A 13754-nucleotide genomic window follows, 5' to 3' on the forward strand; every position below is an offset into this window, starting at 1 on the left:
ATATGACCCATCTACCACACTGATATGATCCATCTCCCACACTGATATGATCCACTCCACACAGGATATGATCCACTCCACACTGATATGATCCATCTCCCATACTAATATGACCCACTCCACACTGATATCATCCATCTCCCACACTGATATGATCCATCTCCCACACTGATGTGATCCATCTCCCACACTGTTGTGATCCATCTCCTACACTGATATGATCCATCTCCTACACTGATATGATCAATCTCCCACACTATGATCCACTCAACACTGATATGATCCATCTCCCACACTGATATGATCCATCTCCCACACTGATATGATCCTCTCCACACTGATATGATCCATCTCCCACACTGATATTACCCACTCCACACTGATATGATCCATCTCCGACACTGATATGATTAATCTCCCACACTGATATGACCCATCTCCCACACTGATATATTCCATCTCCCACACTGATATGACCCTTCTCCCACACTGATATGACCCATCTCCCACACTGATATGACCCATATCCACACTATATGACCCATCTCCCACACTGATATGACCCATCTCCACACTGATATGACACTTTTCCCCCACTGATATGACCCATCTCCCACACTGATATGATCCATCTCCCACACTGATATGATCCATCTCCCACACTGATATGACCCATCTCCCACACTATGACCCACTCCACACTGAGATGATCCATCTCCCACACTGATATGACCCATCTCCCACACTGATATGATACATCTCCCACACTGATATGACCCATCTCCCACACTGATATGACCCATCTCCCACACTGATATATTCCATCTCCCACACTGATATGACCCATCTCCCACACTGATATGACCCATCTCCACACTGATATGACCCATCTTCCACACTGATATGACTCACTCCACACTGATATGACTCTTTTCAACCTCTGATATGACCCACTCCACACTGATATGATCCATCTCCCACACTGATATGATCCATCTCTCACACTGATAGGACCCATCTCTCATACTGATATGACCCACTCCACACTGATATGATCCATCTCCCACACTGATATGATCCATCTCTCACACTGATATGCTCCATCTCCCACACTGATATAACCCATCTCCCACACTGATATGATCCATCTCCCACACTGATGTGACCCACCTCCCACACTGATGTGACCCATTTCCCACACTGATGTGACCCATCTCCCACACTGATGTGACCCTTTTTGCCACACTGATATGATCCTTCTCCCACACTGATATGATCCATCTCCCACACTGATATGATCCATCTCCCACACTGATATGACCCACTCCACACTGATATGATCCATTTCCCACACTGATGTGACCCATCTCCCACACTGAAGTGACCCATCTCCCACACTGATGTGACCCATCTGCCACACTGATGTGACCCATCTCCACAATGATGTGACCCATCTTCCACACTGATATGACCCATCTCCCACACTGATATGACCCACTCCATACTGATTTGACCCTTTTCCCACACTGATATGACCCATCTACCACACTGATATGATCCATCTCTCATACTGATATGACCCACTCCACACTGATATGATCCATCTCCCACACTGATATTACCCACTCCACAATGATATCATCCATCTCCCACACTGATGTGATCCATCTACCACACTGATGTGATTCATCTCCCACACTGATGTGACCCATCTCCCACACTGATGTGACCCATCTCCCACACTGATATGACCCACTCCACAATGATATCATCCATCTCCCACACTGATGTGATCCATCTCCCACACTGATGTGATTCATCTCCCACAATGATGTGACCCATCTCCCACACTGATGTGACCCATCTCCCACACTGATGTGACCTCTCTCCCACACTGAAGTGACCCATCTCCCACACTGATGTGACCCACTCCACACTGATGTGACCCTTTTCCCTCACTGATATGACCCATCTACCACACTGATATGATCCATCTCCCACACTGATATGATCCACTCCACACAGGATATGATCCACTCCACACTGATATGATCCATCTCCCATACTAATATGACCCACTCCACACTGATATCTTCCATCTCCCACACTGATATGATCCATCTCCCACACTGATGTGATCCATCTCCCACACTGTTGTGATCCATCTCCTACACTGATATGATCCATCTCCTACACTGATATGATCAATCTCCCACACTATGATCCACTCAACACTGATATGATCCATCTCCCACACTGATATGATCCATCTCCCACACTGATATGATCCATCTCCCACACTGATATTACCCACTGCACACTGATATGATACATCTCCGACACTGATATGATTAATCTCCCACACTGATATGACCCATCTCCCACACTGATATATTCCATCTCCCACACTGATATGACCCTTCTCCCACACTGATATGACCCATCTCCCACACTGATATGACCCATATCCACACTATATGACCCATCTCCCACACTGATATGACCCATCTCCACACTGATATGACACTTTTCCCCCACTGATATGACCCATCTCCCACACTGATATGATCCATCTCCCACACTGATATGATCCATCTCCCACACTGATATGACCCATCTCCCACACTATGACCCACTCCACACTGAGATGATCCATCTCCCACACTGATATGACCCATCTCCCACACTGATATGATACATCTCCCACACTGATATGACCCATCTCCCACACTGATATGACCCATATCCACACTGATATGACCCATCTTCCACACTGATATGACTCACTCCACACTGATATGACTCTTTTCAACCTCTGATATGACCCACTCCACACAGATATGATCCATCTCCCACACTGATATGATCCATCTCTCACACTGATAGGACCCATCTCTCATACTGATATGACCCACTCCACACTGATATGATCCATCTCCCACACCGATATGATCCATCTCTCACACTGATATGCTCCATCTCCCACACTGATATAACCCATCTCCCACACTGATATGATCCATCTCCCACACTGATGTGACCCACCTCCCACAATGATGTGACCATTTTCCCACACTGATGTGACCCATCTCCCACACTGATGTGACCCTTTTTGCCACACTGATATGATCCTTCTCCCACACTGATATGATCCATCTCCCACACTGATATGATCCATCTCCCACACTGATATGACCCACTCCACACTGATATGATCCATTTCCCACACTGATGTGACCCATCTCCCACACTGAAGTGACCCATCTCCCACACTGATGTGACTCATCTCCCACACTGATGTGACCCATCTCCACAATCATGTGACCCATCTTCCACACTGATATGACCCATCTCCCACACTGATATGACCCACTCCATACTGATATGACCCTTTTCCCACACTGATATGACCCATCTACCACACTGATATGATCCATCTCTCATACTGATATGACCCACTCCACACTGATATGATCCATCTCCCACACTGATATGACCCACTCCACAATGATATCATCCATCTCCCACACTGATGTGATCCATCTCCCACACTGAAGTGATTCATCTCCCACACTGATGTGACCCATCTCCCACACTGATGTGACCCATCTCCCACACTGATGTGACCTCTCTCCCACACTGAAGTGACCCATCTCCCACACTGATGTGACCCACTCCACACTGATGTGACCCTTTTCCCTCACTGATATGACCCATCTACCACACTGATATGATCCATCTCCCACACTGATATGATCCACTCCACACTGATATGATCCACTCCACACTGATATGATCCATCTCCCATACTAATCTGACCCACTCCACACTGATATGATCCATCTCCCACACTGATATGATCCATCTCCCACACTGATATGATCCATCTCCCACACTGATGTGATCCATCTCCCACACTGTTGTGATCCATCTCCTACACTGATATGATCCATCTCCTACACTGATATGATCAATCTCCCACACTATGATCCACTCAACACTGATTTGATCCATCTCCCACACTGATATGATCCATCTCCCACACTGATATGATCCTCTCCACACTGATATGATCCATCTCCCACACTGATATTACCCACTCCACACTGATATGATCCATCTCCCACACTGATATACTCCATCTCCCACACTGATATGACCCTTCTCCCACACTGATATGACCCATCTCCCACACTGATATGACCCATATCCACACTATATGACCCATCTCCCACACTGATATGACCCATCTCCACACTGATATGACACTTTTCCCCCACTGATATGACCCATCTCCCACACTGATATGATCCATCTCCCACACTGATATGATCCATCTCCCACACTGATATGACCCATCTCCCACACTATGACCCACTCCACACTGAGATGATCCATCTCCCACACTGATATGACCCATCTCCCACACTGATATGATACATCTCCAACACTGATATGACCCATCTCCCACACTGATATGACCCATCTCCCACACTGATATATTCCATCTCCCACACTGATATGACCCATCTCCCACACTGATATGACCCATCTCCACACTGATATGACCCATCTTCCACACTGATATGACTCACTCCACACTGATATGACTCTTTTCAACCTCTGATATGACCCACTCCACACTGATATGATCCATCTCCCACACTGATATGATCCATCTCTCACACTGATAGGACCCATGTCTCATACTGATATGACCCACTCCACACTGATATGATCCATCTCCCACACTGATATGATCCATCTCTCACACTGATATGCTCCTTCTCCCACACTGATATAACCCATTTCCCACACTGATATGATCCATCTCCCACACTGATGTGACCCACCTCCCACACTGATGTGACCCTTTTCCCACACTGATGTGACCCATCTCCCACACTGATGTGACCCTTTTTGCCACACTGATATGATCCTTCTCCCACACTGATATGATCCATCTCCCACACTGATATGATCCATCTCCCACACTGATATGACAAACTCCACACTGATATGATCCATTTCCCACACTGATGTGACCCATCTCCCACACTGAAGTGACCCATCTCTCACACTGATGTGACCCATCTCCCACACTGATGTGACCCATCTCCACAATGATGTGACCCATCTTCCACACTGATATGACCCATCTCCCACACTGATATGACCCACTCCATACTGATATGACCCTTTTCCCACACTGATATGACCCATCTACCACACTGATATGATCCATCTCCCACACTGATATGATCCACTCCACACTGATATGATCCATCTCCCATACTGATATGACCCACTCCACACTGATATGATCCATCTCCCACACTGATATGATCCATCTCCCACACTGATGTGATCCATCTCCCACACTGTTGTGATCCATCTCCTACACTGATATGATCCATCTGCTACACTGATATGATCAATCTCCCACACTATGATCCACTCCACACTGATATGACCCATCTCCCACACTGGTATGACCCATCTCCCACACTGATTTGATCCATCTCCCACACTGATGTTACCCATCTCCCACACTGATGTGACCCATCTCCCACACTGATGTGACCCATCTCCCACACTGAAGTGACCCATCTCCCACACTGATGTGACCCTCTCCACACTGATATTACCTTTTTCCCACACTGATATGATCCATCTCCCACACCGATATGATCCACTCCACACTGATATGATCCACTCCACACTGACATGATCCATCTCCCATACTAATATGACCCACTCCACACTAATATGATCCATCTCCCACACTGATATGATCCACTCCACACTGATATGATCCATCTCCCATACTAATATGACCCACTCCACACTGATATGATCCATCTCCCACACTGATATGATCCATTTCCCACACTGATGTGACCCATGTCCCACACTGATATGACCCTTTCACCACACTGATATGATCCATCTCCCACACTGATATGACCCTTTCACCACACTGATATGATCCATCTCCCACACTGATGTGATCCATCTCCCACACTAATGTGATCCACTCCACACTGATATGATCCATCTCCCACATTGATATGACCCACTCCACACTGATATGATCCATCTCCCACACTGATATGATCCACTCCACACTGATATGATCCATCTCCCACACTGATATGACCCACTCCAAACTGATATGATCCATCTCCCACACTGATATGACCCACTCCACACTTATATGATCCATCTCCCATACTAATATGACCCACTCCACATTGATATTGCCCACTCCACACTTATATGATACATCTCCCACACTGATGTGATCCATCTCCCACACTGATGTGACCCATCTCTCCCACACTGATGTGACCCATCTCCCACACTGATGTGATCCATCTCCCACACTGATGTGACCCATCTCCACACTGATGTGACCCATCTCCCACACTGATATGACCCATCTCCCACACTGATATGATCCATCTCCCACACTCATGTGATCCATCTCCCACACTCATGTGATCCATCTCCCAAACTGATGTGACCCATCTCCCACACTGATGTCACCCATTTCCCACACTGATGTGACCCATCTCCCACACTGATCTGACCCATCTACCACACTGATATGATCCATCTCGCATACTGATATGACCCACTCCACACTGATATGTTCCATCTCCCACACTGATATGATCCATCTCCCACACTGATATGATCCATCTCCCACACTGATGTGATCCATCTCCCACACTGTTGTGATCCATCTCCGACACTGTTGTGATCCATCTCCCACACTGATATGATTCATCTCCCACACTGATATGATCCATCTCCCACACTGATATGATCCATCTCCACACTGATATGATCCATCTCCACACTGATATGATCCATCTCCCACACTGATGTGATCCATCTCCCACACTGTTGTGATCCATCTCCCACACTGTTGTGATCCATCTCCCACACTGATATGATCCATCTCCCACACTGATATGATCCATCTCCACACTTATATGATCCATCTCCCACACTGATGTGATCCATCTCCCACACTGTTGTGATCCATCTCCCACACTGTTGAGATCCATCTCCTACACTGATATGATCCATCTCCTACACTGATATGATCAATCTCCCACACTATGATCCACTCCACACTGATATGAACTATCTCCCACACTGATTTGATCCATCTCCCACACTGATATGATCCATCTCCCACACTGATGTGACCCATCTCCCACACTGATATGACCCTTTTACCACACTGATATGACCCATCTCCCACACTGATATGACCCATCTCCACACTGATATGACACTTTTCCCCCACTGATATGACCCATCTCCCACACTGATATGATCCATCTCCCACACTGATATGATCCATCTCCCACACTGATATGACCCATCTCCCACACTATGACCCACTCCACACTGAGATGATCCATCTCCGACACTGATATGATTCATCTCCCACACTGATATGACCCATCTCCCACACTGATATGATCCATCTCCCACACTGATATGACCCATCTCCCACACTGATATGACCCATCTCCCACACTGATATATTCCATCTCCCACACTGATATGACCCATCTCCCACACTGATATGACCCATCTCCACACTGATATGACCCATCTCCCACACTGATATGACTCACTCCACACTGATATGACTCTTTTCCCCCACTGATATGACCCACTCCACACTGATATGATCCATCTCTCACACTGATAGGACCCATCTCCCTCACTGATAGGATCAATCTCTCATACTGATAGGACCCATCTCCCACACTGATAGGATCCATCTCCACACTGATAGGATCCATCTCCACACTGATAGGATCCATCTCCCACACTGATAGGATCCATCTCCCACACTGATATGACCCACTCCACACTGATATGACCCATCTCCACACTTATATGATCCATCTCCCACACTGATGTGATCCATCTCCCACACTGTTGTGATCCATCTCCCACACTGTTGTGATCCATCTCCCACACTGTTGTGATCCATCTCCCACACTGATATGATTCATCTCCCACACTGATATGATCCATCTCCCACACTGATATGATCCATCTCCACACTGATATGATCCATCTCCCACACTGATGTGATCCATCTCCCACACTGTTGTGATCCATCTCCCACACTGTTGTGATCCATCTCCCACACTGATGTGATCCATCTCCCACACTGATGTGATCCATCTCCCACACTGATATGATCCATCTCCACACTGATATGATCCATCTCCCACACTGATGTGATCCATCTCCCACACTGTTGTGATCCATCTCCCACACTGTTGAGATCCATCTCCTACACTGATATGATCCATCTCCTACACTGATATGATCAATCTCCCACACTATGATCCACTCCACACTGATATGAACTATCTCCCACACTGATTTGATCCATCTCCCACACTGTTGTGATCCATCTCCCACACTGTTGTGATCCATCTCCCACACTGATGTGATTCATCTCCCACACTGATGTGATCCATCTCCACACTGATGTGATCCATCTCCACACTGATATGATCCATCTCCACACTGATATGATCCATCTCCAAACTGATATGATCCACCTCCCACACTGATGTGATCCATCTCCCACACTGTTGTGATCCATCTCCCACACTGTTGTGATCCATCTCCCACACTGATGTGATCCATCTCCCACACTGATGTGATCCATCTCCCACACTGATGTGATCCATCTCCACACTTATATGATACATCTCCCACACTGATGTGACCCATCTCCCACACTGATGTGACCCATCTCCCACACTGATGTGACCCATCTCTCCCACACTGATGTGACCCATCTCCCACACTGATGTGATCCATCTCCCACACTGATGTGACCCATCTCCACACTGATGTGACCCATCTCCCACACTGATGTGACCCATCTCCCACACTGATGTGATCTATCTCCCACACTGATATGATCCATCTCCCACACTCATGTGATCCATCTCCCACACTGATGTGACCCATCTCCCACACTGATGTCACCCATCTCCCACACTGATGTGACCCATCTCCCACACTGATCTGACCCATCTACCACACTGATATGATCCATCTCGCATACTGATATGACCCACTCCACACTGATATGTTCCATCTCCCACACTGATATGATCCATCTCCCACACTGATATGACCCATCTCCACACTTATATGATCCATCTCCCACACTGATGTGATCCATCTCCCACACTGTTGTGATCCATCTCCCACACTGTTGTGATCCATCTCCCACACTGATATGATTCATCTCCCACACTGATATGATCCATCTCCCACACTGATATGATCCATCTCCACACTGATATGATCCATCTCCACACTGATATGATCCATCTCCCACACTGATGTGATCCATCTCCCACACTGTTGTGATCCATCTCCCACACTGTTGTGATCCATCTCCCACACTGATATGATCCATCTCCCACACTGATATGATCCATCTCCACACTGATATGATCCATCTCCCACACTGATGTGATCCATCTCCCACACTGTTGTGATCCATCTCCCACACTGTTGAGATCCATCTCCTACACTGATATGATCCATCTCCTACACTGATATGATCAATCTCCCACACTATGATCCACTCCACACTGATATGAACTATTTCCCACACTGATTTGATCCATCTCCCACACTGATATGATCCATCTCCCACACTGATGTGACCCATCTCCCACACTGATATGACCCTTTTACCACACTGATATGACCCATCTCCCACACTGATATGACCCATCTCCACACTGATATGACACTTTTCCCCCACTGATATGACCCATCTCCCACACTGATATGATCCATCTCCCACACTGATATGATCCATCTCCCACACTGATATGACCCATCTCCCACACTATGACCCACTCCACACTGAGATGATCCATCTCCGACACTGATATGATTCATCTCCCACACTGATATGACCCATCTCCCACACTGATATGATCCATCTCCCACACTGATATGACCCATCTCCCACACTGATATGACCCATCTCCCACACTGATATATTCCATCTCCCACACTGATATGACCCACTCCACACTGAGATGATCCATCTCCGACACTGATATGACTCTTTTCCCCCACTGATATGACCCACTCCACACTGATATGATCCATTTCCCACACTAATATGATCCATCTCTCACACTGATAGGACCCATCTCCCACACTGATAGGATCAATCTCTCATACTGATAGGATCCATCTCCCACACTGATAGGATCCATCTCCCACACTGATAGGATCCATCTCCACACTGATATGATCCATCTCCACACTGATATGATCCATCTCCCACACTGATATGACCCACTCCACACTGATATGACCCATCTCCACACTTATATGATCCATCTCCCACACTGATGTGATCCATCTCCCACACTGTTGTGATCCATCTCCCACACTGTTGTGATCCATCTCCCACACTGATATGATTCATCTCCCACACTGATATGATCCATCTCCCACACTGATATGATCCATCTCCACACTGATATGATCCATCTCCCACACTGATGTGATCCATCTCCCACACTGTTGTGATCCATCTCCCACACTGTAGTGATCCATCTCCCACACTGATGTGATCCATCTCCCACACTGATGTGATCCATCTCCCACACTGATGTGATCCATCTCCACACTTATGTGATCCATCTCCCACACTGATGTGATCCATCTCCCACACTGTTGTGATCCATCTCCCACACTGTTGAGATCCATCTCCTACACTGATATGATCCATCTCCTACACTGATATGATCAAACTCCCACACTATGATCCACTCCACACTGATATGAACTATCTCCCACACTGATTTGATCCATCTCCCACACTGTTGTGATCCATCTCCCACACTGATATGATTCATCTCCCACACTGATATGATCCATCTCCACACTGATATGATCCATCTCCACACTGATATGATCCATCTCCACACTGATATGATCCATCTCCCACACTGATGTGATCCATCTCCCACACTGTTGTGATCCATCTCCCACACTGTTGTGATCCATCTCCCACACTGATGTGATCCATCTCCCACACTGATATGATCCATCTCCCACACTGATGTGATCCATCTCCACACTTATATGATCCATCTCCCACACTGATGTGATCCATCTCCCACACTGTTGTGATCCATCTCCCACACTGTTGAGATCCATCTCCTACACTGATATGATCCATCTCCTACACTGATATGATCAATCTCCCACACTATGATCCACTCCACACTGATATGAACTATCTCCCACACTGATTTAATCCATCTCCCACACTGTTGTGATCCATCTCCCACACTGTTGTGATCCATCTCCCACACTGATGTGATCCATCTCCCACACTGATATGATCCATCTCCACACTGATATGATCCATCTCCAAACTGATATGATCCATCTCCCACACTGATGTGATCCATCTCCCACACTGTTGTGATCCATCTCCCACACTGTTGTGATCCATCTCCCACACTGATGTGATCCATCTCCCACACTGATGTGATCCATCTCCCACACTGATGTGATCCATCTCCACACTTATATGATACATCTCCCTCACTGATGTGACCCATCTCCCACACTGATGTGACCCATCTCTCCCACACTGATATGACCCATCTCCCACACTGATGTGACCCATCTCCACACTTATGTGACCCATCTCCCACACTGATATGATCCATCTCCCACACTCATGTGATCCATCTCCCACACTCATGTGATCCATCTCCCACACTGATGTGATCCATCTCCACACTTATATGATACATCTCCCTCACTGATGTGACCCATCTCCCACACTGATGTGACCCATCTCTCCCACACTGATGTGATCCATCTCCCACACTGATGTGACCCATCTCCACACTGATGTGACCCATCTCCCACACTGATATGACCAATCTCCCACACTGATATGATCCATCTCCCACACTGATATGATCCATCTCCCACACTGATATGATCCATCTCCCACACTCATGTGATCCATCTCCCACACTCATGTGATCCATCTCCCACACTGATGTGACCCATCTCCCACACTGATGTCACCCATCTCCCACACTGATGTGACCCATCACCCACACTGATCTGACCCATCTACCACACTGATATGATCCATCTCGCATACTGATATGACCCACTCCACACTGATATGTTCCATCTCCCACACTGATATGATCCATCTCCCACACTGATATGATCCATCTCCCACACTGATGTGATCCATCTCCCACACTGTTGTGATCCATCTCCCACACTGTTGTGATCCATCTCCCACACTGATGTGATTCATCTCCCACACTGATATGATCCATCTCCCACACTGATATGATCCATCTCCACACTGATATGATCCATCTCCACACTGATATGATCCATCTCCCACACTGATGTGATCCATCTCCCACACTGTTGTGATCCATCTCCCACACTGTTGTGATCCATCTCCCACACTGATATGATCCATCTCCCACACTGATATGATCCATCTCCACACTTATATGATCCATCTCCCACACTGATGTGATCCATCTCCCACACTGTTGTGATCCATCTCCCACACTGTTGAGATCCATCTCCTACACTGATATGATCCATCTCCTACACTGATATGATCAATCTCCCACACTATGATCCACTCCACACTGATATGAACTATCTCCCACACTGATTTGATCCATCTCCCACACTGATATGATCCATCTCCCACACTGATGTGACCCATCTCCCACACTGATATGACCCTTTTACCACACTGATATGACCCATCTCCCACACTGATATGACCCATCTCCACACTGATATGACACTTTTCCCCCACTGATATGACCCATCTCCCACACTGATATGATCCATCTCCCACACTGATATGATCCATCTCCCACACTGATATGACCCATCTCCCACACTATGACCCACTCCACACTGAGATGATCCATCTCCGACACTGCTATGATTCATCTCCCACACTGATATGACCCATCTCCCACACTGATATGATCCATCTCCCACACTGATATGACCCATCTCCCACACTGATATGACCCATCTCCCACACTGATATATTCCATCTCCCACACTGATATGACCCATCTCCCACACTGATATGACCCATCTCCACACTGATATGACCCATCTCCCACACTGATATGACTCACTCCACACAGATATGACTCTTTTCCCCCACTGATATGACCCACTCCACACTGATATGATCCATTTCCCACACGGATATGATCCATCTCTCACACTGAGAGGACCCATCTCCCACACTGATAGGATCAATCTCTCATACTGATAGGACCCATCTCCCACACTGATAGGATCCATCTCCCACACTGATAGGATCCATCTCCACACTGATAGGATCCATGTCCACACTGATAGGATCCATCTCCCACACTGATATGACCCACTCCACACAGATATGACCCACCTCCACACTTATATGATCCATCTCCCACACTGATGTGATCCATCTCCCACACTGTTGTGATCCATCTCCCACACTGTTGTGATCCATCTCCCACACTGATATGATTCAACTCCCACACTGATATGATCCATCTCCCACACTGATATGATCCATCTACACACTGATATGATCCATCTCCCACACTGATGTGATCCATCTCCCACACTGTTGTGATCCATCTCCC

This window comes from Taudactylus pleione, unplaced genomic scaffold (assembly GCF_031769625.1).
Source record: "Taudactylus pleione unplaced genomic scaffold, aTauple2 ptg000781l, whole genome shotgun sequence".
Lineage (NCBI taxonomy): Eukaryota > Metazoa > Chordata > Amphibia > Anura > Myobatrachidae > Taudactylus > Taudactylus pleione.